This window comes from Zingiber officinale, chromosome 4B, assembly GCF_018446385.1.
Source record: "Zingiber officinale cultivar Zhangliang chromosome 4B, Zo_v1.1, whole genome shotgun sequence".
Classification (NCBI taxonomy): domain Eukaryota; kingdom Viridiplantae; phylum Streptophyta; class Magnoliopsida; order Zingiberales; family Zingiberaceae; genus Zingiber; species Zingiber officinale.
Window position 1 is genome coordinate 11,052,089 of NC_055993.1, and position 25,602 is coordinate 11,077,690.

Below are 25,602 nucleotides of genomic sequence, written 5' to 3' on the forward strand. Positions count from 1 at the left end.
TAGCAGAACGAAGGAATAGGACTCTTATGGAGATGGTTAGATCGATGATGAGTTATTCAGAATTACTAAATTTGTTTTGGGGATATGCTCTGGAAACAGCAGTGTATGTTTTGAACTTAGTACCTTCTAAATCAGTTTCTTCTACTCCCATTGAATTGTGGAATGGGCGAAAACCCAGTCTAAGACATATTCGGATTTGGGGTAGTCCAGCACATGTGTTGAAACCAGATGCTGATAAGTTAGAATCCCGTACAGAAGTTCGTGTGTTTGTAGGATATCCCAAAGGAACGAAATGTGGTTTATTTTATAGTCCTAAAGACCAGAAGGTCATTGTTAGAACCAATGCCCAGTTTTTAGAAGAAGACTATATAATGGATCACAAGCCCAGTAGCAAAGTTGTTTTAGAAGAACTTAGAGAGGACACGTCTACTTCAGTACCAACAGTACAAGATGAAGTACCACAAGAGACTGCAACACGTGTCACACATGATATGTTGGGTTCTTCGGGCCGCGAAAACTGCTTTTTCGCGTCGCGGAAACCCCGAAGGACCCAAAGCCGTAGATCCGTGCAAAGATTCGTATACAAAATTCGAAAAACTATTTCTTGTACGAGTTCACGAACTGATCTACTACTTAGATCTACGAGGAAAAATGTTTACCCTTGTAGCGTGCCTTTCGCAATCCCGCAAGGTCCAAAATCGTCGGATCTCAAGATTGTCAACGTAGACAATCCTCTCTCGGTATCCACACGAACAAGGAGGGTTCTCTAACTCTCAAGGATGGAAGAGAGAGCACCACAAGTGTGCTAGCACTCTCTAGATGCTCTCGGATGGGATTGGAAAGAAGAGAAAAGAAGAGAAAACAAGAAGAATCTCACCACTCCTCTAGTAGTCTTCTCCTTTGTGACCTTCACACTCTCTTATTGTCTTGGACTTAACTCACACCTCTCCTCCCAATGAAGTGCACGGCAACCATCAGCCATGGAGAGCCAAAGCAAGAAGGAAGATGATACAATAAAACCACATCAATAAACACAAATGAAAAAACTCCACACCATTAAGTGTGGCCGGCCACATAACTCCTCTCATTAATGTGGCCGGCCACATTAAAGAAAGGAGAGTGTAACCTCCAATGAGGTGGCACACCTCATGAGGTGGAGGTGATGTGGCAACTATGTGTCATGCCATGTAGGATGAGTCAACCTACATGATGTGGCAATGCATCAAGTCAAACTTGATGTTTTAACTTCCAATTTGGTCAAGTCAAACTTGACCCAATCTCTTCCTTGTTGAGTTAAATCCAAGCTTTGATTCAAGTCAATTTTAATTTAATGAATCTCAATTCATTAATATAAATTGACTCAATGAATCAAATGTAAATTAGACTCATTCAACAATTGAATCTAATTGAGTCTAACTCAATAAGTCTAATTTGAATCCAATCTTTGGTTCATCATATGAACCTAATCCTATTGGTTCATCATATGAACCTAATCTCCATCCACATGTTCTTTGTGTGTGACCCAATAGGTTCTTGTAACGTTGGCAATGTTTCTAAACTCTTTTAGAAACATAAGCAATGAGCGGCATCTAGCAATACATCATTGCTACCCAAGTTACAAGAAATGTTGAGATCCAACATCACCTTGTGACTACTAATTGTGACTCCTCACAATATGTGACATTGTCCTTCTATCCTAGACATCTAGATTGATCAAAGTGAGGCATAGACCGTGTCATCCTCTAATCAATCTAAATCTTGAACTCCAAGTAGACGCACTCGATCAAATGAGCTCAACATCTAATGTTGACTCATTTGGGCATGGCCATGCACTTAGTGGTCTCACTCTATCAAGAATAGCGATGTCGCTCCCGTCATATGGGAGGGATAGATCCCATCTACATCACTCACATCCCTCTGCATAATTCGTTATATACCCAGTAATCGCCTTTATAGTCCACCCAGTTACGGGTGATGTTTGACGAAACCAAAGTACATAACTCCTTATGTAGGGATCCATGGTGACTTCAGGTCTAAGGACTAATAGTCATACTAATAGCCACATGAGAAAGTATATGACACTCATATAACGATCCATGATACTTTCTCATGGCGGGTCATTCAGTATACATTCTCCAATGCATACCCATGTGTCAACTTGATATCTCCATATCCATGACTTGTGAGATCAAGTCATCGAGTTGACCTACATGCTAGTCTTATTGCATTAACATCGTCCCTGAATGTTAATATTCGACTAGGAATGATTAAGAGTAGTGTTCCCTATATCATCTCACTATCGATTCAACCAATCGATTGATATAGGTAAGAACGCTCTACTCAAGGACGTTACTATACTTAGTTTATTTGACACTAAAACAAATAAGCATAATAACAAAACTATTGCCTTTATTAATATAAGAATATGATATACATGAGTCCATACAATCATCAAATGATTGGCTCTAGGGCTCTAACTAACAATCTCCCACTAGCACTAGTGCCAATCAGTATAGGCTCTAAAGCTTAAAGACCTAGTGTGACCATCATGCTTCTCTGTGCCAAAGCCTTGGTCAAGGGATCTGCAATGTTAGCCTCTGTAGGTACTCTGCAAATCTTCACATCTCCTCTATCGATAATCTCTCGAATGAGATGGAAACGTTGTAGAACTGCTGTGAACTCTGCCAGCTTATAGCACTACCATTCAAGCAAAACACGAACCTCGACTGCGATTTTTAATCATCCTGGTCGGTCTGGAAGCTAGCATCACTGTACTAGCTCATCATCGCCTCCATATATCAAGAAATATTCTTTAGTCCTTCTCAAGTACATAAGAATATTCTTGACCGCTATCCATGACTTTCACCGGATCTGATCTACTCGTCATGCTCATAGCATACGAGACATCGGTCGAGTACATAACATGGCATACATGATAGATCCTATGGTCGTGGAACAAACCCTCAGGTTGTGTCATGTACATCCTCGAGTATGTTTCCATTCGTAAACGCGGTTTTTGATATCCATCCGCCATATCTCGAATCTGGTCTCATCAGCTTCGATAGGTGTTAGGCTCATCCTCTATGAGCACAACGTCATCATGGTCGGACACTAGAAATGAATATCTCTCAGGCAGACGACCCCTATCGGACCTGCGAGGTATGTCTACTTGAACGGTTGTTGTTCCTCGACTCCTTGTGGAACAATATCATCCACAACACTTTGTGGTTCCAGTTCAACTTCCATCAGTGCCATCGTTCGCATCTTGAACTTCTTCAAGATCAAAGGTATCCCACTAGTCTTTCTAGAAACAAAGTCCCTTTCTAGAAAGACCCCAGCTTTGCCACAACTACCTTGTGCTTGTTGGGAATGTAAAGTAATATCCTTAGTTTCCTTGGGATATCCAATGAAATAACACTTTCGGATTTGGGTCCTAACTTGTCCGAGACTTGGCGTCGACGTAAGCCTCACAACCCCAAATCCTCATGAAAGACACCGGGCATCTCTCCCACCATATCCTATATGGTGTCTCTATCACGGCCTTTAATGGGCGTTGCGGAAACCCCGAAACACCCTAGCCAAGGATCTCGTGCAAAGAAAAATCCGATTCGAAAAATTCCACGTATTTATATCATGCTTAATACCCGAATATGTTAGATCTACTCCTAGATCTATAGTTTAAAGAAAAACTACCTTTGATGCGTGCCCTTCGCTTATCCCGCTCGACTAAGGTTGAAGTTGGATCTAGAGGGCACAAAGTAGAGCCCCTCTATATGTGTCCACACAAGCAATTAGGTGGAGAAGATGACCGAAACAAGGTGTGCTAGCACCTATGTGGTTTTCGGCCAAGAAGAGGAGGAAGAGAGGGAGAGGTTGCCGAGAGCACCAAGGAAGAAGAAGAATCAAAAATTAATTGAATTCAAAAATTCAATCAATCCACCATATCATGTGGCCGGCCACATAAATGTCATTAAGTGGGCAATTAATGCTCTTAATTGCCCCCTTAATGTGGCCGGCCACTCATGGGTAACCTCCCATGAGGTGGCAAGCATGAGGTGGCATGGTGATGTGTAGCATCCCCATTGGTTCTCCCATGCCACCTCATCAAATGTGGTGGCATCCAAGTCAAGTCAATATTGACTTTCAACCTTCCTAATTTGGCCAAAGTCAAACATGACCAAATTAACTCCCTTAATTGATTTATCCAACATTTGGATCATACTTGAGTCTAACTCATAGTCAAGTCAAACTTGTGGATTTAGGTCAAGTCAAACTTGCCTTTTATAGACTTTCCATATTTAGCCAAGTCAAACTTGACTTCATCTTTCCTCTTGGTTCATCATATGAACTAGTCTCCATCTATTGCTCTATGTGTGTGACCCTATAGGTTCTTGTCAACGTTGGCAATGTCCCTAAATCCAATTAGGGACATAAGCAATGAGAGGTATCTAGCAACACATCATTGCTACCCAAGTTACAAGAATGTTGAGATCCAACATCACCAATATGACTAATAATTGTGACTCTCACAATATGTGACATTGTCCTTCTATCCTTGATATCTAGATTGATCTTATATGAGGCATAGACCGTGTCATCCTCCAATCAATCTAAGTGTCTTGAACTCCAAGTAGACTCACTATAATCAAATAAGCACAATATCACATATTGCCTTATTTGGGCATGGCCATGCACTTAGTGATCTCACTCTATCAAGACTATGATATCACTCCTGTAATATAGGAGGGATAGATCCCATCTACATCACTTACATCTCTCCGCATAATTTGTTACATACCCAGTAATCGCCTTTATAGTCCACCCAGTTACGGGTGACGTTTGACGAAACCAAAGTACATAACTCCTTATGTAGGGAACCATGGTGACTTCAGGTCTAAGGACTAAAGTCATACTAATAGTCACTTGAGAAAGTATATGACACTCATATAACGATCCATGATACTTTCTCATGGTGGGTCATTCAGTATACATTCTCCAATGTATACCCATGTGTCAACTTGATATCTCATATCCATGACTTGTGAGATCAAGTCATCATGTTGACCTACATGCTAGTCTCAATGCATTAACATTGTCCTTCTATGTTAATACTTGACTAGGAATAATTAAGTGTAGTGTTCTCTATATCATCTCACTATCGATTCAACTAATCGATTGATATAGATATGAACCTACTACCCTAGGACATTATTATACTTATTTATATAGCACAAATACACACAAGTATAATAATCACAATGCCTTTATTTATATATCCGAAATATATGTACAAGAATATGATACAAAGAGTCCAAAAAGTAACCATCACATGATTGGCTCTAGGGCTCTCACTAACAATCTCCCACTAGCACTAGTGCCAATCACGTAGTATCTAATACCCAATGACCTAGTGTGACCATCATGCTTAGTGTGCCAAAGCCTTGGTCAAGGGATCTGCGACGTTAGCCTCTGTGGGTACTCGCAAATCTTCACATCTCCTCGATCGATGATCTCTCGAATGAGATTGAAGCGTAGTATATGCTTTGTCCTTTGGTGTGAGCGAGGTTCCTTAGCTGCGCAATAGCTCCATTGTTGTCGCAGTAGAGCTCTACGGATCGATATGCTAGGAACCACCCCAAGCTCGAAATGAACTTATGGATCCAAAGCGCCTCCTTGCCGCCTCGATGCGACATATACTCACCTCCGCTAGAATCCTGCAATCGTGTCTGCTCGAACTCTTCCACTCACCCACCATTCAAGCAACACGAACCCCGATCGATCAGAATCATCCCGGTGGGTTTGGAAGCTAGCATCAGTGTAACCCTTTACAACTAGATGCTCATCACCTCCAAATATCAAGAAATAATCCTTAGTCCTTCTCAAGTACTTAAGGATATTCTTGACCGCAATCCAGTGATGCTCACCTGGATCTGATTGGTATCTGCTCGTCATGCTCAAAGCATACGAGACATCAGGACGAGTATATAACATGGCGTACATGATAGATCCTATGGCCGAGGCATAGGGGATCTTATCCATGCGGTCCCTCTCCTCTCTAGAAGAGGGACTTTGAGTCTTCGAAAGACTCACACCATGTGACATCGGCAGATTTCCCTTCTTGGAATTCTGCATGGCAAACCGAAGTAATACCGTGTCAATGTATGTATTCTGACTTAGGCCAAGCAATCTCTTAGATCTATCTCTATAGATCTTAATGCCTAGAATGCAGGCTGCTTCACCTAAGTCCTTCATTGAGAAACAATTCCCTAGCCAAGTCTTCACAGACTGTAGCGAGGAAATGTCGTTCCCAATGAGAAGTATGTCATCCACATACAATACGAGGAAGACAACTGTGCTCCCACTAACCCTCTTGTAGACACAGGGTTCATCTTCGTCTTGATGAAACCAAACTGCTTTGATTGCATCATCGAATCAAGATTCCAGCTCGAGAGGTTGCTCGCATAAAATGGCCCTATGCACTTGCATACTCGCTAGTATCTGTGGATCTACAAACCCTCGTGTGTCATGTACACATCCTCGAGGAGGTTTCCATTCAGAAACGCCGTCTTGACATCCATCTGCCAGATCTCATAATCATGGTAGGCTGCAATAGCAAGCATAATCCGAATGGACTTAAACATCGCTATCGGAGAGAAGGTTTCATCATAGTCAATACCATGAATCGCTTGAAACCTTTAGCTACCAGTCTACCTTTATAGGTATGAGTAAGTCTGTCCATGTTAGTCTTTCTCTTAAAGACCCACTTACACCCAATGGGTTTGACCCCTTCAGGTGGATCAACCAAGGTCCAAACTTGGTTGGTGTACATGGAATCCATTTCGGATCTCATGGCTTCTAGCCATGACTCAGAATCTGGGCTCATCACAGCTTCCCGATAGGTGGTAGGCTCATTCTCAATGAGCATAACGTCATCCTGGTCAGGCAAGAGAAATGAGTATCTCTCAGGCTGACGACGTATCAGACCTGCGAAGAGGTAGGTCTACATGAACAGGTTGTTGTTCCACAACTTCTTGTGCAACAATCTCATCATCCACAACTCTTTGTGGTTCCTGTTCAGTATCCATCAATGGCTCAGTGTTTTGGTCGTTGTCTTGAACTTCTTCAAGATCAAACGAACTTCCACTAGCCTTTCTAGAAACAAAGTCCCTTTCTAGAAAGACCCCAGTCTTAGCAACAAACACTTTGTGCTGACTAGGAATGTAGAAGTAATATCCCTTAGTTTCCTTGGGATATCCTATAAAATAACACTTATCAGATTTGGGTCCCAGTTTGTCTGAGACTTGACGTCTAACGTAAGCCTCACAACCCCAAACCCTCATGAAAGACATCTTGGGACTCCTCCCAGTCCATATGGTATATGGTGTCTTCATGACCGCCTTTGATGGAACACGGTTAAGTGTGAACGCTGCCGTGTCCAGAGCATATCCCCAAAAGGATATAGGAAGATCTGCGTGACTCATCATAGATCGTACCATATCTAATAAGGTACGATTCCTCCTTTCAGATACACCATTCCACTGTGGTGTTCCAGGAGGAGTGAGTTGGGATAGAATCCCACACTCTGCTAGATAGTCACTAAACTCATGGCTTAAGTATTCTCCACCTCGATCTGATCGAAGTATCTTAATACTTTTGCCGAGCTGGTTTTGTACTTCATTTCTGAATTCCTTGAACTTTTCAAAGGATTCAGACTTATGTGTCATCAAGTACACATAACCATATCTACTGAAGTCGTCAGTAAATGTGATAAAGTACCTATAACCACCCCGAGCAGCGATATTGAAAGGGCCACATACATCACTATGTATGAGTCCTAGCAAGTCTGTCGCTCTCTCGCTATGTCCACTAAAGGGAGTCTTAGTCATCTTGCCTAGAAGGCATGACTCACATGTCTCATATGATTCAAAATCAAATGAGTCCAGCAAACCATCCTTATGGAGCTGGGACAAGCGACTCTCGTTTATGTGGCCTAGGCGGCAATGCCAGAGATAGGTTGGGTTCAACTCATTTGATCTCAACCTCTTGGTACTCACGTTATAGATAGGGCTCTCTAAATCTAGAATATAGAGGCCATTCATCAGATGTGCACTACAATAGAACATATCTTTCAAATAAACAGAACAACATTTGTCCTTTATTATGAATGAAAAACCTTTATTATCTAAACAGGAAACTGAAATAATATTCTTTGTTAGTGCAGGGACATAACAACAATTATCTAGTTCCAATACAAGCCCAGCGGGCAGAGATAGAAAATATGTTCCTACAACAACAGCAGCAACCCTTGCTCCATTGCCTACTCGTAGGTCCACCTCGCCCTTTGCCAATGCCCTGCTACTTCTCAGCGCCTGCACATTAGTACAAATGTGAGATGCACATCCAGTATCTAATACCCATGATGTAGAAATAGAAAGGTTGACTTCTATAACATTTATACCTGAAGTAGAAGCCTCGCTTCTTTTCTTCTTAAGATCCTCCAAGTAGATCTTGCAGTTCCTCTTCCAGTGCCCTGTCTGACCACAGTGGAAGCAGGTAGCATCCTTTTGCACCCCGCCCTTGGGTTTGAGTGCTGAAGAGCTGGCTTTGCCCTTGGTCTGGGTCTTACCCTTACCCTTGGGCTTCCACTTGCCCTTACCCTTGCCCTTTTGTACCATCAGGACGGTACTGGTCTTGGTAGTGGTGAGATTGGGCTCAGCAGTTCTCAACATGTTGAGCATCTCGGGCAGTGGTTTGTCTAATTCGTTCATGTTATAGTTCATGACGAATTGACGGTAACTTGCCGGCAACGATTGCAGGATCAAGTCAGTGGCCAGCTCTTGGCCCAATGGGAACCCCAACCTCTCTAGGTTCTCGACGTACCCAATCATCTTGAGTACGTGAGTTCCTACAGGGGTTCCCTCTTTCATCTTACATGAAAAGAGGGCCTGAGTCACTTCAAACCTCTCATGTCTGGCTTGCCCTTGATATAATTGCTTAAGATGGCCAATCATATCAAAGGCATTCATGTTCTCGTGTTGCTTCTGAAGCTCAGAGGACATGCAGCATAGCATTAGGCACGACACGTCTAACGCATCGTCTTGATGCTTCTGATGAGCATCCTTAATGCTACGAGCGGCAGAGGCTGGTGGTGCTTCAGGAACTGCTTGCTCCAGAACGTACAACTTACGTTCCTGCATGAGGACTATCCTCAGGTTCCTGTACCAGTCCAGGAAGTTAGCTCTTGTGAGCTTGTCCTTCTCAAGGACAGATCGTAGGGAGAGAGTGTTCGCGTTTGGTGACATGGCAATCTACAACATATTAAACATGCAGAGAATCAATATCATATTCTATCATCTAATTAGGCCTTTAATTAAATGATGCTCCCACTGAATTTTGTGGGACAAGATCCACATCATACTACATCTTGAGTCAGCTTTGGCTGAATCGCCCAAGACCTAGTATGATCGGTAGGTAGCTAATTACCAATTACATCTCCATGCAACTCTTGTTTATAGGATCAAGATTTAACTTTTACAAATAATCTTGAGTTAGCTTTGGCTAAATCGCCCAAGATTATTTATAAACGTGATCTTGTCCTACCTTTCCAACTATTGGAATACGCCTATAGCTTCACTCGATCCAATTGAGCTTTGCTAGCTACTCAATCTAATTGAGCTCAATCTAACCCGAGCGTGATAGGCGGGACCAAGGTTGTCCCTCCGCATCCTACCAAGATTAAATGTGTTGCTCTGCTTTGGCAGATACGACAATCGCATATGATCGAGGTAGTGATGGGTATCATGGCCCGGTAGGCGTTGATTTCGATTTAGATCTAATCTAATCGACGATGTGCATCATATTTAGGCGTAAATTAAATCTAATTTAAATCCTAAATGTGTATTGTGCACATCAAGATGTGGTTCCCACATCACATGTGCATCACATACACTCATGCATATTCTATTCTACACAAACATGCATCACATACACATAAGCAAAAATAAAATACATTTAAATTATGTGATTGGTCATGGCCCTACTAGGATCCTCTCTAGCCAAAGAGAAGATCCAATGGTCATCCTAGGGTCTAGGTGGCAGCTTCTCCAAGCTCCTCCTTCCGATCCCCATGTGTTGCCGGCATGCTCCCGCGAGTCCGTCTTCTCCGGAATTTCGTCATCTTCAAATTTTGTACATTACAAAATTTATACTCGAGTTACATTCGAGTCTTAAAACTAATTTTTACAGAAATAAAATAATGAAAAAAGGCAACACGCAGGTCGCATCCACAATACAGCACACACAACACATGACGGCACGCAGGCCGTATTATGAATTACACGCATAATTTTTTCATAAAATTCTGGGACTTGGGCCATGACCAACACATACTGTACATAATTCAGAATTGTGTATTTTTTTTTTATTTAAAATTTTTCTACTGATTTTTCTGAATTTTTTGAGTCCCTTCTCCACGGCGGTCCCGCTAAGCGGGTTTCGGGCGTAATCGCGGGACAAGGCCCCTTGCGGGGTTAGGGGCAGCGCCCCTATTCGCGAAATAACCTTCGCGAGTGTCCTCTTGCGATTATACAGCGCCCTTACCCGCTGTCCCAAAATCTATTTGGGTGAAACTTGCCGTTTCGGAGAAATTTTTCTCGGTGACAAAAGTGTACAAGTGCTTCGCACTCGTTCTTTCGCCTCTACGAGAAAAATACCCAAAAATTCCTAAAATTTAGAAAAATCACAGAAACTTAAAAGAATCTAAATTTTGTATCTAATACAGAAAAATAAATAAATACGTGCTTCGCACGATGGCTCTGATACCACTGTTAGAATTTTTCGCCACGAAAACCGCTTTTCGCGAAACCCCGAAACACCCTAGCCAAGGATCTCGTGCAAAGAAAAATCCGATTCAAAAAATACCATGTATTTATATCATGCTTAATACCCGAATATGTTAGATCTACTCCTAGATCTATAGTTTAAAGAAAAACTACCTTTGATGCGTGCCCTTCGCTTATCCCGCTCGACTAAGGTTGAAGTTGGATCTAGAGGGCACAAAGTAGAGCCCCTCTATATGTGTCCACACAAGCAATTAGGTGGAGAAGATGACCGAAACAAGGTGTGCTAGCACCTATGTGGTTTTCGGCCAAGAAGAGGAGGAAGAGAGGGAGAAGTTGCCGAGAGCACCAAGGAAGAAGAAGAATCAAAAAAATTGAATTCAAAAATTCAATCAATCCACCATATCATGTGGCCGGCCACATAAATGTCATTAAGTGGGCAATTAATGCTCTTAATTGCCCCCTTAATATGGCCGGCCACTCATGGGTAACCTCCCATGAGGTGGCAAGCATGAGGTGGCATGGTGATGTGTAGCATCCCCATTGGTTCTCCCATGCCACCTCATCAAATGTGGTGGCATCCAAGTCAAGTCAATATTGACTTTCAACCTTCCTAATTTGGCCAAAGTCAAACATGACCAAATTAACTCCCTTAATTGATTTATCCAACATTTGGATCATACTTGAGTCTAACTCATAGTCAAGTCAAACTTGTGGATTTAGGTCAAGTCAAACTTGCCTTTTATAGACTTTCCATATTTAGCCAAGTCAAACTTGACTTCATCTTTCCTCTTGGTTCATCATATGAACTAGTCTCCATCTATTGCTCTATGTGTGTGACCCTATAGGTTCTTGTCAACGTTGGCAATGTCCCTAAATCTAATTAGGGACATAAGCAATGAGAGGTATCTAGCAACACATCATTGCTACCCAAGTTACAAGAATGTTGAGATCCAACATCACCAATATGACTAATAATTGTGACTCTCACAATATGTGACATTGTCCTTCTATCCTTGATATCTAGATTGATCTTATATGAGGCATAGACCGTGTCATCCTCCAATCAATCTAAGTGTCTTGAACTCCAAGTAGACTCACTATAATCAAATAAGCGCAATATCACATATTGCCTTATTTGGGCATGGCCATGCACTTAGTGATCTCACTCTATCAAGACTATGATATCACTCCTGTAATATAGGAGGGATAGATCCCATCTACATCACTCACATCCCTCCACATAATTTGTTACATACCCAGTAATCGCCTTTATAGTCCACCCAGTTACGGGTGACGTTTGACGAAACCAAAGTACATAACTCCTTATGTAGGGAACCATGGTGACTTCAGGTCTAAGGACTAAAGTCATACTAATAGTCACTTGAGAAAGTATATGACACTCATATAACGATCCATGATACTTTCTCATGGCGGGTCATTCAGTATACATTCTCCAATGTATACCCATGTGTCAACTTGATATCTCATATCCATGACTTGTGAGATCAAGTCATCATGTTGACCTACATGCTAGTCTCAATGCATTAACATTGTCCTTCTATGTTAATACTTGACTAGGAATAATTAAGTGTAGTGTTCTCTATATCATCTCACTATCGATTCAACTAATCGATTGATATAGATATGAACCTACTACCCTAGGACATTATTATACTTATTTATATAGCACAAATACACACAAGTATAATAATCACAATGCCTTTATTTATATATCAGAAATATATGTACAAGAATATGATACAAAGAGTCCAAAAAGTAACCATCACATGATTGGCTCTAGGGCTCTCACTAACAGTGTCTTCATCACGGCCTTGGATGGAACTCGGTTGAGAATGAAAGCTGCCGTGTCTAGAGCATAACCCCAGAGGTATGTCGGAAGATCTGTGTGACTCATCATAGACCGTACCATATCTAATAGGGTACGATTCCTCCTTTCGGATACACCATTCCACTGTGGTGTTCCAGGAGGAGTGAGTTGGGATATGATCCCACACTCAACTAGATAGTCACGAAACTCATGGCTTAAGTATTCACCACCTCGATCTGATCGAAGTATTTTAATACTCTTGCCAAGCTGGTTCTGTACTTCATTCTTGAATTCTTTGAACTTTTCAAAGGATTCAGATTTATGTGTCATCAGGTACACATAACTGTATCTACTGAAGTCATCAGTAAATGTGATGAAGTATCTATAACCACCTCTAGCAGCGACATTGAAAGGGCCACATACATCACTATGTATGAGTCCTAACAAATCAGTTGCTCTCTCGCTAGGCCCACTAAAGGGGGTCTTGGTCATCTTGCCTCGTAGGCATGACTCGCATATCTCATATGATTCTAAATCAAATGAGTCCAGCATACCATCCTTATGGAGCTGGGATAAGCGCTTGTCATGACCTAAGCGACAGTGCCAGAGGTATGTTTGGTTCATGTCTTTTGACTTGAACCTCTTGGTATTAATGTTATAGATAGGGCTCTCAAGGTCTAGAATATAGAGTCCGTTTATTAGTGGTGCACTACAATAGAACATATCTTTCAAATAAACAGAACAACATTTGTCTTTTATTATAAAAGAGTATCCTTTCTTGTCTAAACAAGAAACTGAAACTATGTTCTTAGTAAGAGCAGGCACATAACAACAATCATCTAAATCTAGTACAAGCCCAGAGGGCAGAGATAGCTGATAAGTTCCTACAGCAACAGCAGCAACCCGTGCTCCATTGCCTACTCGTAGGTCCACCTCGCCCTTTGTCAATGCCCTGCTATTTCTCAGCGCCTGCACATCAATACAAATGTGAGAAGCACATCCAGTATCTAATACCCAAGATGTAGAAATAGATAGATTGACTTCTATAACACATATACCTGAAGTGGAAGTGTCACTTCGCTTCTTCTTAAGATCCTCCAAGTATACCTTGCAGTTCCTCTTCCAGTGCCCGGTCTGACCGCAATGGAAGCAGGTAGCATCCTTGGCGACCCCTCCTTTAGGCTTCAGTGCCTTGCCTTTGCCCTTGGTTTGGGACTTTCCCTTACCTTTGGGCTTGCCCTTGCCCTTGTGCTTCAAACCATCGGAATGGGCTTAACCTTCTTAAGGTTAATCTCAGCAATTCGTAACATACTAAGTAGCTCGGGCGTTGGCTTGTCAATCTCGTTCATGTTATAGTTCGAACGAATTGACTATAGCTATCTGGTAAGGACTGCAAGATCAAGTCAGGGGCTTGGCCAAGTGGAACCAGTCTTTGTAGGTTCTCTATGTACCCAATCATCTTGAGTACATAAGGACCTCGCTGACATCTTGCACTGAAATAATGGCCTTGAGATCTCAAATCTCTCATGCCTCGCTTGTCCCCGATATAGTTGGCGAAGATGCTCAACCATATCGTAGCGCCCATCAACTCATGTTGCTTCAAGCTCGAGTTCATGGTCGCGAGCATTAGACAGACACATCTAATGCGTCGTCTTGATGCTTCTTATAAGCATCTTTGTCGGCTCATGGGGCATTGGCGGGAGGAGCCTCGGGAATGGGCTGACGTACAGCTTACGCTTCCGGGTGAGAACTATTCTCAAGTTCTTGTAGTCCCAGGAAATTCGCTCCGTTGAGCTTGTCCTTCTCAAGGACAGATCGCAGGGAGAAAGTGTTCGTATTTGACGTCATGGTTATCTACAACAGAAAAATTTGCAGAAATAAATATCATATTCTTTTAAAAATCATTTAATTAGGCCTTTAATTAAATGATGCTCCCACTGAATTCTATAATTCTTGTGGGACAAGATCCACATCATACTAACCCTTGAGTTAGCTTTGGCTAATACGCCCAAGGCTTAGTATGATCGGTAGGTAACGATTACCAATTACATCTCTATGCAACTCTTGTTTATAGAATCAATATTTGCATTTATATTAAAACTCGAGTTAGCTTCGGCTAATACGCCCGAGAGTTAATATAGATGTGATTTTGACCTATCTTTTCCAACCGTTGGAATAATGCCTATAGTTGACTCGATCCAACCGAGTAACTAGGAATACTCAATCTAATTGAGTTTGTATTCACCCATGCGTTGATAGGCGGGACCAAGATTGTCCCTCCGTACCCTACCAAGATAATATGTATTGCTCTGCTTTGGCAGATTCAACAATACATGTGATCGAGGTAGTGATAGGTATCACTGCACGGTTAGGCATTTAGAGTTGGTTCGATCTAGATCTAATCTAATCGAGAAGGATGCATCTTGTGCACGACTTAGATCTAATCTAATCGCAAGGGTGCATCATGTGCACGACTTAGATCTAATCTAATCGTTAAGGCACTAATTAATTAATTAACTATTAAACATGCATCAGATACATAATAATTAATTAATTAATCTATTTGTGATTTAGTCATGGCCCTACTACGATCTTCTCAAGCCAATGAGAAGATCGAATGGTCAACCTAGGGTCAACAGCTTCTCCAAGCTCCTCCCTTTGACCACCTTGTGTTGCTCGTGCCCGCCTCGGAACTCCGTCTCGTGTGGACCCTCCACCGCTCCAATTTGTACATTACAATTTGAAACTCGAGTTACATTCGAGTCTAAATCTAATTTACAACAAGAAAATAAGAGAAGGCACGACGCGCAGGTCGCGAATAATAAAATAAATACAACACGCGAAAACACATCACGGCACGCAGGCCGTATTATGAATTACAACACAACCAATCATATTGGGTTTTGGGCCATGACTATCACAAAATTAATATATAATTCAAAATTATATATTTTCTTATTTTCTGTAATTTTAAAAATAATTTTTTACAATTTTACAAGTAAAATTTCCCGGCGGTCCCGGTTAGCGGTTTCGGGCGCAATCGCGGAACGGATCCCCTTGCGGGGCCAGGGGCAGCGCCCCTACCCGCGATCTAACCATCGCGAGGGTCCCATTGCGATCCAACAGCGCCCAAACCCGCTGTCCCAAAACGATTTGGGCCGAGATATTGCCGTTTCGGAAAAATCTTCCCGGCGGGTTCGTTTTTAGCGATTTCGGGTGCAATCGCGGAGCAAATCCCCTTGCGGGGTTAGGGGCAGTACCCCTACCCACGATCTAACCATCGTGAGTTGCTCCGTTGCGATCTAAAGGCACCCGAGTCCGCTGTCCCAAAATATTTTGGGTCGAAACGAAGCCGTTTGGGAAAATTCTTCCCGATAGCCGAAGCCTACAAGTGCCGAGACACTTGTGCTTCGCCTATAAGGAAAAATTACCCATAAAAACATAAAAATTGAATTTTTACAGAAAATCACAGAAGCTTTTTGTTTTCCAAAAACCAAAAACTAACTCGTACAAGTCTTTGCACGTGGCTCTGATACCACTGTTGGGTTCTTCGAGCCGAGAAAACCGCTTTTTCGCGTCGCGGAAACCCCGAAGGACCCAAAGCCGTAGATCCGTGCAAAGATTCGTATACAAAATTCGAAAAACTATTTCTTGTACGAGTTCACGAACTGATCTACTACTTAGATCTACGAGGAAAAATGTTTACCCTTGTAGCGTGCCTTTCGCAATCCCGCAAGGTCCAAAATCGTCGGATCTCAAGATTGTCAACGTAGACAATCCTCTCTCGGTATCCACACGAACAAGGAGGGTTCTCTAACTCTCAAGGATGGAAGAGAGAGCACCACAAGTGTGCTAGCACTCTCTAGATGCTCTCGGATGGGATTGGAAAGAAGAGAAAAGAAGAGAAAACAAGAAGAATCTCACCACTCCTCTAGTAGTCTTCTCCTTTGTGACCTTCACACTCTCTTATTGTCTTGGACTTAACTCACACCTCTCCTCCCAATGAAGTGCACGGCAACCATCAGCCATGGAGAGCCAAAGCAAGAAGGAAGATGATACAATAAAACCACATCAATACACACAAATGAAAAAACTCCACACCATTAAGTGTGGCCGGCCACATAACTCCTCTCATTAATGTGGCCGGCCACATTAAAGAAAGGAGAGTGTAACCTCCAATGAGGTGGCACACCTCATGAGGTGGAGGTGATGTGGCAACTATGTGTCATGCCATGTAGGATGAGTCAACCTACATGATGTGGCAATGCATCAAGTCAAACTTGATGGTTCAACTTCCAATTTGGTCAAGTCAAACTTGACCCAATCTCTTCCTTGTTGAGTTAAATCCAAGCTTTGATTCAAGTCAATTTTAATTTAATGAATCTCAATTCATTAATATAAATTGATTCAATGAATCAAATGTAAATTAGACTCATTCAACAATTGAATCTAATTGAGTTTAACTCAATAAGTCTAATTCGAATCCAATCTTTGGTTCATCATATGAACCTAATCCTATTGGTTCATCATATGAACCTAATCTCCATCCACATGTTCTTTGTGTGTGACCCAATAGGTTCTTGTAACGTTGGCAATGTTTCTAAACTCTTTTAGAAACATAAGCAATGAGCGGCATCTAGTAATACATCATTGCTACCCAAGTTACAAGAAATGTTGAGATCCAACATCACCTTGTGACTACTAATTGTGACTCCTCACAATATGTGACATTGTCCTTCTATCCTAGACATCTAGATTGATCAATGTGAGGCATAGACCGTGTCATCCTCTAATCAATCTAAATCTTGAACTCCAAGTAGACGCACTCGATCAAATGAGCTCAACATCTAATGTTGACTCATTTGGGCATGGCCATGCACTTAGTGGTCTCACTCTATCAAGAATAGCGATGTCGCTCCCGTCATATGGGAGGGATAGATCTCATCTACATCACTCACATCCCTCTGCATAATTTGTTATATACCCAGTAATCGCCTTTATAGTCCACCCAGTTACGGGTGACGTTTGACGAAACCAAAGTACATAACTCCTTATGTAGGGATCCATGGTGACTTCAGGTCTAAGGACTAATAGTCATACTAATAGCCACATGAGAAAGTATATGACACTCATATAACGATCCATGATACTTTCTCATGGCGGGTCATTCAGTATACATTCTCCAATATATACCCATGTGTCAACTTGATATCTCCATATCCATGACTTGTGAGATCAAGTCATCGAGTTGACCTACATGCTAGTCTTATTGCATTAACATCGTCCCTGAATGTTAATACTCGACTAGGAATGATTAAGAGTAGTGTTCCCTATATCATCTCACTATCGATTCAACCAATCGATTGATATAGGTAAGAACGCTCTACTCAAGGACGTTACTATACTTTGTTTATTTGGCACTAAAACAAATAAGCATAATAACCAAACTATTGCCTTTATTAATATAAGAATATGATATACATGAGTCCATACAATCATCAAATGATTGGCTCTAGGGCTCTAACTAACATGATACACAACCACAGACAGTGCCTCGTCGTAGTGGGAGGGTTGTAAGGCAACCTGAAAGATTCATGTTTTTGGGAGAGTCTTCGGATTTGATCCCGGGTAAACATGAACCTGATCCCCGGACATATGACGAAGCACTCCAAGATATAGATGCAGCATCTTGGCAAAAGGCGATGAATTCTGAAATAGAGTCTATGTACTCTAATAAGGTCTGGGAGCTTGTAGAACCACCTGATGGTGTAAAAGCTGTTAGATGCAAGTGGATCTACAAAAGGAAAAGAGGGACAGACGGGAAGGTAGAAACCTTCAAAGCTAGGCTTGTTGCGAAAGGGTACACTCAGAAAGAGGGAATCGATTATGAGAAAACCTTTTCACCGGTAGCCATGCTTAAGTCTATCCGGATACTCTTATCCATTGCTGCTCATATGGATTATGAGATTTGGCAAATGGATGTCAAGACAGCTTTCCTTAATGGAAGTCTTGAAGAGAACATCCATATGAAGCAACGAAGGGTTCATTGAAAAGGCAAAGAGCATCTAGTGTGCAAACTCAATCGGTCCATTTATGGATCGAAGCACTTCAAGGTCTTGGAACATCGGTTTAATGAAGTAATCGGTCATATGGATTTATTCAAAGTCGGATGAGTTTTGTGTATATAAGAAGTGTAAGGAAGCGTGGTGGTATTTCTTGTACTATCGTAGATGATATTTTGTTAATTAGCAACAATGTCAAGGTATTATCAGACGTAAGGGTATGGCTGTCAAACAATTTGATATGAAGGACTTGGAGATTGTGCACATTCTTGGGATCAAAGTTATAAGGGATCGTAAGAAAAAATGTTGTGCTATCCCAAGCTTCATATATAGATACAATCCTTGCTCGTTTTAGCATGCGATTCCAAGAAAGGTTTCTTACCTTTTAGACATGGAGTAGCTCTATCTAAAGAGATGTCTCCAAAGACATCGAAAGAGATAGAGGACATGAAAGCAGTTCCTTATACTTGGTGTAGGAAGCCTAATGTATGCAATGCTATGTCCGAGACCGATATCTGTTTTGCCGTGGGTCATGATATTAGAGTAACCCGACAAGGACATTGGACTACGGTAAAGCATATATTAAAGTACACGAGAAGGACTAGAGATTATATGCTAATTTACCAGCAGACGATCTGCTCCCTATGGGTTACAGTTTAGATTTCCAATCGAGATAGGGATAACGATAAGTCTACATCGGGCTATGTGTTTACTTTAGGAGGTGGAGCCATTTCATGGAGGTGTTAGCGTGCGTTTGGACTCAACCATGGGCGAGTATGTAGCGACCTTTGATGCGGCTAAAGCGATATGGCTCGGGAACTTTCTAATGGACTTAGATGTGATTCTGGTTTGCCCAAAATCATCACAATTTATTGTGATAATAGCGGTGCGATTGCAAACTCGAAGGAACCACGAGCCCATAAGGCAAGTAAACATATAGAGCGCAAGTACCACCTGATACGAGATATCGTGAAGCGAGGAGAAGTTGTCATCGCCAAGATTGCATCAGCAGATAACCTGGCAGATCCTTTCACTAAGGCCCTTCCAGCAAAAGCTTTTGATCGGCATGTGGAGGGAATGGGAATCAGATGTATGGTAGAAGATATGGCAGCTTAGTCATTAGTATAAGTGGGAGATTGTTGGAGTGTATACTGAAAGCCTAAGCTTTGTAAACATTCATTATGAATAAAGAATCACATTTGGTCAAATTGTCTACATTTTGTAGTTGTTCATTTAATTTATATTGTAAATAACATAGCATGTGGTGTCACATGCAGAAGATGATGTTATCAGTACCTTATAAATTATAAACAGTAGCTCACGACCAAAATGGAAAGGAACAAACCATTAGAAGGTTGTAGTGTAATTAGGTATTAGTTTATCTTGACTATATAATTACACTAGTACACTCAGAGTGTATTGAGTAGGACCATTTGAGGTCGTTTCTTTTATACTGACTTTATAAAGGAACAAAGACCTCGGTTATTATGGAAGTGTGTACTCTTAATCCTAATATAATAACAAGCATATATATTTGATATTTATTTCTTTAATTTATCAATGGGTGAGATTTAGTTCGATGAATCAATAAGCCCGATAAGTTGGGAAATGATATCACTTATAGTGTGTGTTGTTGATTATAGAAGGAAACTGTGTCCTAGAGATACTAGGTTGATAATGTCCCCAAGAGGAGCTCATAAGGATTGTCATGTTAAACCCTGCAGGTGGACTTAGTCCGACATGACGATAAGGTTTAGTGATACTACTCTTGGACTTAGATATTGATTAAATGAGTTGTCAGTAACTCACTTAATTAGTGGACATTCGATATCTTAAACACAGGGAGACTAACACACTCATAATAAGAAGGAGCCCAAAAATGTAATTTGGGATTGGTGCGGTAGTTCAATGATAGTTCTCTAGTGGAATGAATTATCATTGATAAAATTAAGTTGTGTGTTCGGAGCGAACACGGGATGCTTAATTTTATCGGGAGACCAAAACCAATTCCTCCTCTCGGTCCCTATCGTAGCCTCTTATTTGTAGAGTTCTATACCCACCTATACCCACCTTCTATTCCCACCCAATAGGGGCCGGCCAAGCTAGCTTGGGAACAAGCTAGGGCCGGCCTAGGTATGAATTTGGGTGGCCGGCCCTAGCTTGAACCCAAGCTAGTGGGGGCCGGCCAAATTAAATTAAAAAGGAATTTTAATTTTAATTTTTATTATGTGGAAGAAATAATTTATTAAAGAGAATTTAAATTAAAATATCTCTCTTATAAAAGATCTACAAAAGATTAAAGAAAGAGATTAGATCTCTTTCCTTATTTGTAGATTGGTGAGATATTTTATTTTCTCTTTAAAATTATTCACATGTTGATAAAATTAAAATTATAGAAATTTCCTTTTATCAACCATTAAGAGATTTTTAAAGAGAAATTTTATTTTTTAAAATTTCTGGAAACAAATTAGGAAGTTTTAATTGTTGATTGAAACTTGTCCAATTTGTTCTCCAATGATGTGGCCGGCCAATGTAGATTAATTGGGAAATTTTATTTTATTTTTCTCAATTAAATCATGTCAAGGAAATTGAGCAAATTTTATTGTAATTAAATTTCCTAATTTGCCTACGCCAAGGAATATAAAAGAAGGGGTGAGGGTGCCTTCATAAAAAAACAACATCTATTATTTCTCTCCCTCTTTTGTTCCTTGGTGTGGCCGGCCATCCTCTCCCTCTCTTCCTCTTGTGGTGGCCGAATCTCCTTCTTCCATTGGAGCTCTTGTGGTGGCCGGATACTACTCGGAGAAGAAGAAGAAGAAGAAGGAGAGAAAGCTAGCATCTCTTGGAGCTTGGTTAGTGTTTTGATTTTCTTCCTTGGTGAAGCTTCCTCTTTGTTGGCCGAACCTAGCTAGGAGGAGAAGAAGGTGATTGGTGGTTTCTCGTCTCGGAAGATCGTTGCCCACACAACGTCCAAGGTTAGAAGAGGAATACGGTAGAAGATCAAGAGGTTTTTCTACAAGGTATAACTAGTAATTTTTCTTTCCGCATCATGCTAGTTATTTATGGAAATAATACCAAATACAAGAGGCTTACGTTCTAGAATTTCGAATATGTTTTTCGATGTTGTGTTCTTTTGTTTTTTTTTCTTTTCCTTGTGATTTGATTGTTCTCTTTGGTTAACCTAAAGTTATTTTAGGAAATTAAATATTAGCTTTCTATAAAAGGTTTTGTCTAGTCGGTGGTGGTTGCTCTCATATCCAAGAAGGCCATGTGCCTCGCCACGTCAGTACTGGAACCAATTATGGAAATTAATATTTAATGGAATTAATAACTTAAGGAGACTTGGGTCGAACGTGTTAAGTTCCGCAGGAGATCCAAGTCAAAACCTAAAAGAACAAATAGATTAAGTTTTGGACCAAACGTGTTAAGTTCCGCAGGCGATCCAAAATTTAATTTAAAAGAACACATGGTAGCTAGGAAAAGGTTCAGACCTTTGTACAAAATTTTTGTGCAGTGGAACCTATAGGTTTTACGAGTAGCAACCAACACGTGGCCCGCGCCGAAGCTGAGGAGAACCGGCACAGTTTGGAGGCGTACTGGGTTGGCGAATCAGAGCGGTTGAAGGCCTACAGGCTGGCCTACGTCCGTTCTTCTTGCTTCCTCCATAAGCTGGGATGCTGGATGATCTTGCTACTCTGCCACGGGGCCGCTGGTGGGGTCAGGCAAGCCTTTGAGCAGGGCTTCCTACGCTCGGCACCTCCCGCCACGTTCTTGGACACAGCTCGCCTGACCAGGGAATTGCCGCAGGACACCTTCCCTTCTTTTGAAGCGGATGAGGGACTGTTCTTCTTGGAGGCTCCTCCACCTACGGTTGATCCAGCTCTCGGGGATGTCTCTGCCCAGGCCCCTTCCGTTGCCGCCTCTGATGAGCTCGCTGACCCTGCTTCTTCCGATATAGCGCCAGCCGACCCCGGGCTCCTTCCTTCGGCTTCCGTTGACTCAGTGCCTTCTCCCCCGGATGTAGTATGATGAGTGATGTACTGCCATATTTTCCTTCTATGTGTTGACGCCGACCTTTCTGTGATTGTAATTATTGCTATGGTCGCTCTGAACTCCGGAAAATTATCTCGCTTCCCCTTTATACATCCTTAGCTTGTTTCTTTCTTTAGTAGGTCGCCTTTGCCTTGTTAGATCTCCTCTAATTTGTTTGCCCTTGCTCATTTTGCTTGCTTTGTTCGGCCACGTAGCTCTTCCTCCGATAGCTATCTTTGTACCTAGTCTGGCCCAGGCCCACTCTTGCCTTGCATGTCCCTGAAGCCTGCTAACCTGCACTACCTGTCTCCCTGCTGGCTCTTCCGTGTACTTTTGTCTTGGTTGGAGCGACTCCTTTAGGAGACGCTTCGTATTTCGAGCCCTCGCCTTTCCCAGAATGCCCTCTGGTTATATTTTCGGGGCTCATCACAGAGCGCTCCCTGCCTGCCTCCGCCCCTGCATCCACCGTCCGTTGCGGACTTACGAAAATATCCTTCCTCCACCATACATATAAGTATCTTCTTCCTCTCTCCCTTTTGTTATGATTCACCATCGCCACGAAGTACTCAAACGTCGCCGCCGCCGACTGATCGTTTCTGAGACTGCGCCGCGCTTCTTCTTTCTTCTCCAAGCTTCCCCTTTTCGTCTGTTCCTTCTGCCGCCTGAGATAATCTTCCTTGCAATGGATTCTCCTTCTTGGGCTTCCTTGCTAGCGGAGCATTTCCCAGGCGCTTCAACTTTCGCTGAGTTAGATTGGGATGACCGACGGTACACTTACGAAGTCCCTACTAGCTTTCGCCCCATCATTCCTACTGGCGTGAACTTGTACTTCGATCCCCCGCCGGGTTCTTGTACTTTCTTTACTGAGCAATTCGTATCTGGCCTTCGTCTACCCCCGCATCCTTTTTTGTACGGAGTGTGCCGCTACTTTAAGATTCCCTTAGGTCAGCTATCCCCCAATTCCATAAAAATCTTATGTGGCTTTGTAGTACTCTGCGAAGTTTGTGAGGTTTCTTGGTCAGCTCCCCTTTTTCATTGCTTCTTCACTCTCGTTCGGTGTGCCGATGGTCTCTTTGATTTCCAAGCCCGCAGCCAAACCGCTTTCTTTTCTCCTCTTCCTCCTCCCAGTGCTAACTGGAAGAAAATGTTCTTTTTTCTCCGGTTTCCGGAGGAAACTGACTGGCCCATGCACTGGCAACCTGAACTGCCTCTGACTCCAGCGCTGGACGAATTCCACATGGACCTCCCCTATGCCACGGCTGCTGATCGACTGGAGGATTGGCGCTTGAATCTGACGAGATTACTATCTGAAGATCTACTTTCTTTCTTCAGGCTAAGCCGCTGTACCTCTGACACACCGCGCTCCTTAGGTAAGTCCGTGTTGAATGCCTCCTTTTCGATCATTTTCCCTATGAGAGTGACTTCTCGTGTTGATGCCTTCAGCTGAAGTTTTGTATCGAGCGTCGGAGGTTCTGCCTCTGCCCCTCGATGACCTGGAGATAATGCGGCGCGGTCGGGCAATCCTGGACAGGAGGCTACTCCCTCACCTTGGGTCTGCCTCAGTCGGGGCAGCGACTCAGCCTGCTCCCAGCCCTGCCTTACATGCCGCTTCTCCTTCCCCTGCCGCCTCGAGCCGAGGTCGGGGTCGGGGCCAAGCTACTCGCTCGGCCAGAAGCGCTTTCCGAGGAGCCTCGCGGGCATCCGGACGCGGTCGCGCAGCTCTTCGTCGCGCAGGTCCGAGCTCATCCGACCGGGGTGCCACAGACAGGGGTGCGGCAGCCTCTTCACAAGGTCAGCCTCGCTCTGATGATTCTGACTCGGATAACCAGCCCTTGCTTCACAGGCGGCGCCGAAAACCAGGTCTGACTTCATTAATGTTTGGTTCTATTTTTTCATATGACCATGCTGCCCCCTGCTACTGGCGTGACTGGCTCTGACATTACTTCCCTCTTTATTTCTATTTCCTTTATCTGGCAGCCTCTCCTAACCCCTACAGGGGGCGACCAGCTGCGTTCCGCTCTGCTCCTACTGCTGCAGAGGGAGACGGCCCCGGCGATCATCAAAACCCGGTGCCCACTGAGCCCGTTCCCGAGCCACCTCCGGCCCCTCCTGGTGCTGACGCCGGCCCTTCTCAACCTTCCTTCTCCGCCCGCCATCGTTACAGGACCACCATCCCCTCTGAAGCTGCTCTAGCTCGGCGGCCTGACGCCCCCACAAGCCTTTTGATGATGAAAGGCTGCCTCGGCAGTTTGTGGGCGGAGAGTATGGATCAAATGGGTGACGCACCTCCATTAGCCCAGATGGACAGGTTCTCGAAGTCATGGGCTAAAGTAAGTACTCTTCACCTTATACTGGGTAGTGGTTGGCCTTAACTGAGGGTTATATCTTTCCTCCAGACTCATGCAGAATCCCTAGTGCTAAACCAATCTTTCCACACCCTTCATCATGAAAGCAAGGAACTCCAGGAGAGAGTCTCCGAATTGGAGTTGCAATTGAACGATCCTGCCCAAGCCAGTTATGCTTTGCGAGCGGAGATTCAGGCCCTAACCAATTAGACCGACCGACAGAAACGGTCCCTGATACAGGTGAAGGATGAGCTCCGAGCCATGAGGGAGGAGAGAGCTGCATCTGAGGAAGAATATCAGCAGCAACTTGCCCACCAAGCTCAGGTGATACAGTCCAGAGATACCCTTCTGCAAGAGAGGAGCGAGAAATTGGAAGTGCAGGCAGCTCAACTGGAGACTCAGGCAGCTGAACTGAGGACTCTGAAGGCAGAACTGTCACAGTCCCGAGCGGCGTTAACTGGAGTATCCACCGCCTTAACCGTCTATCAAGAAGG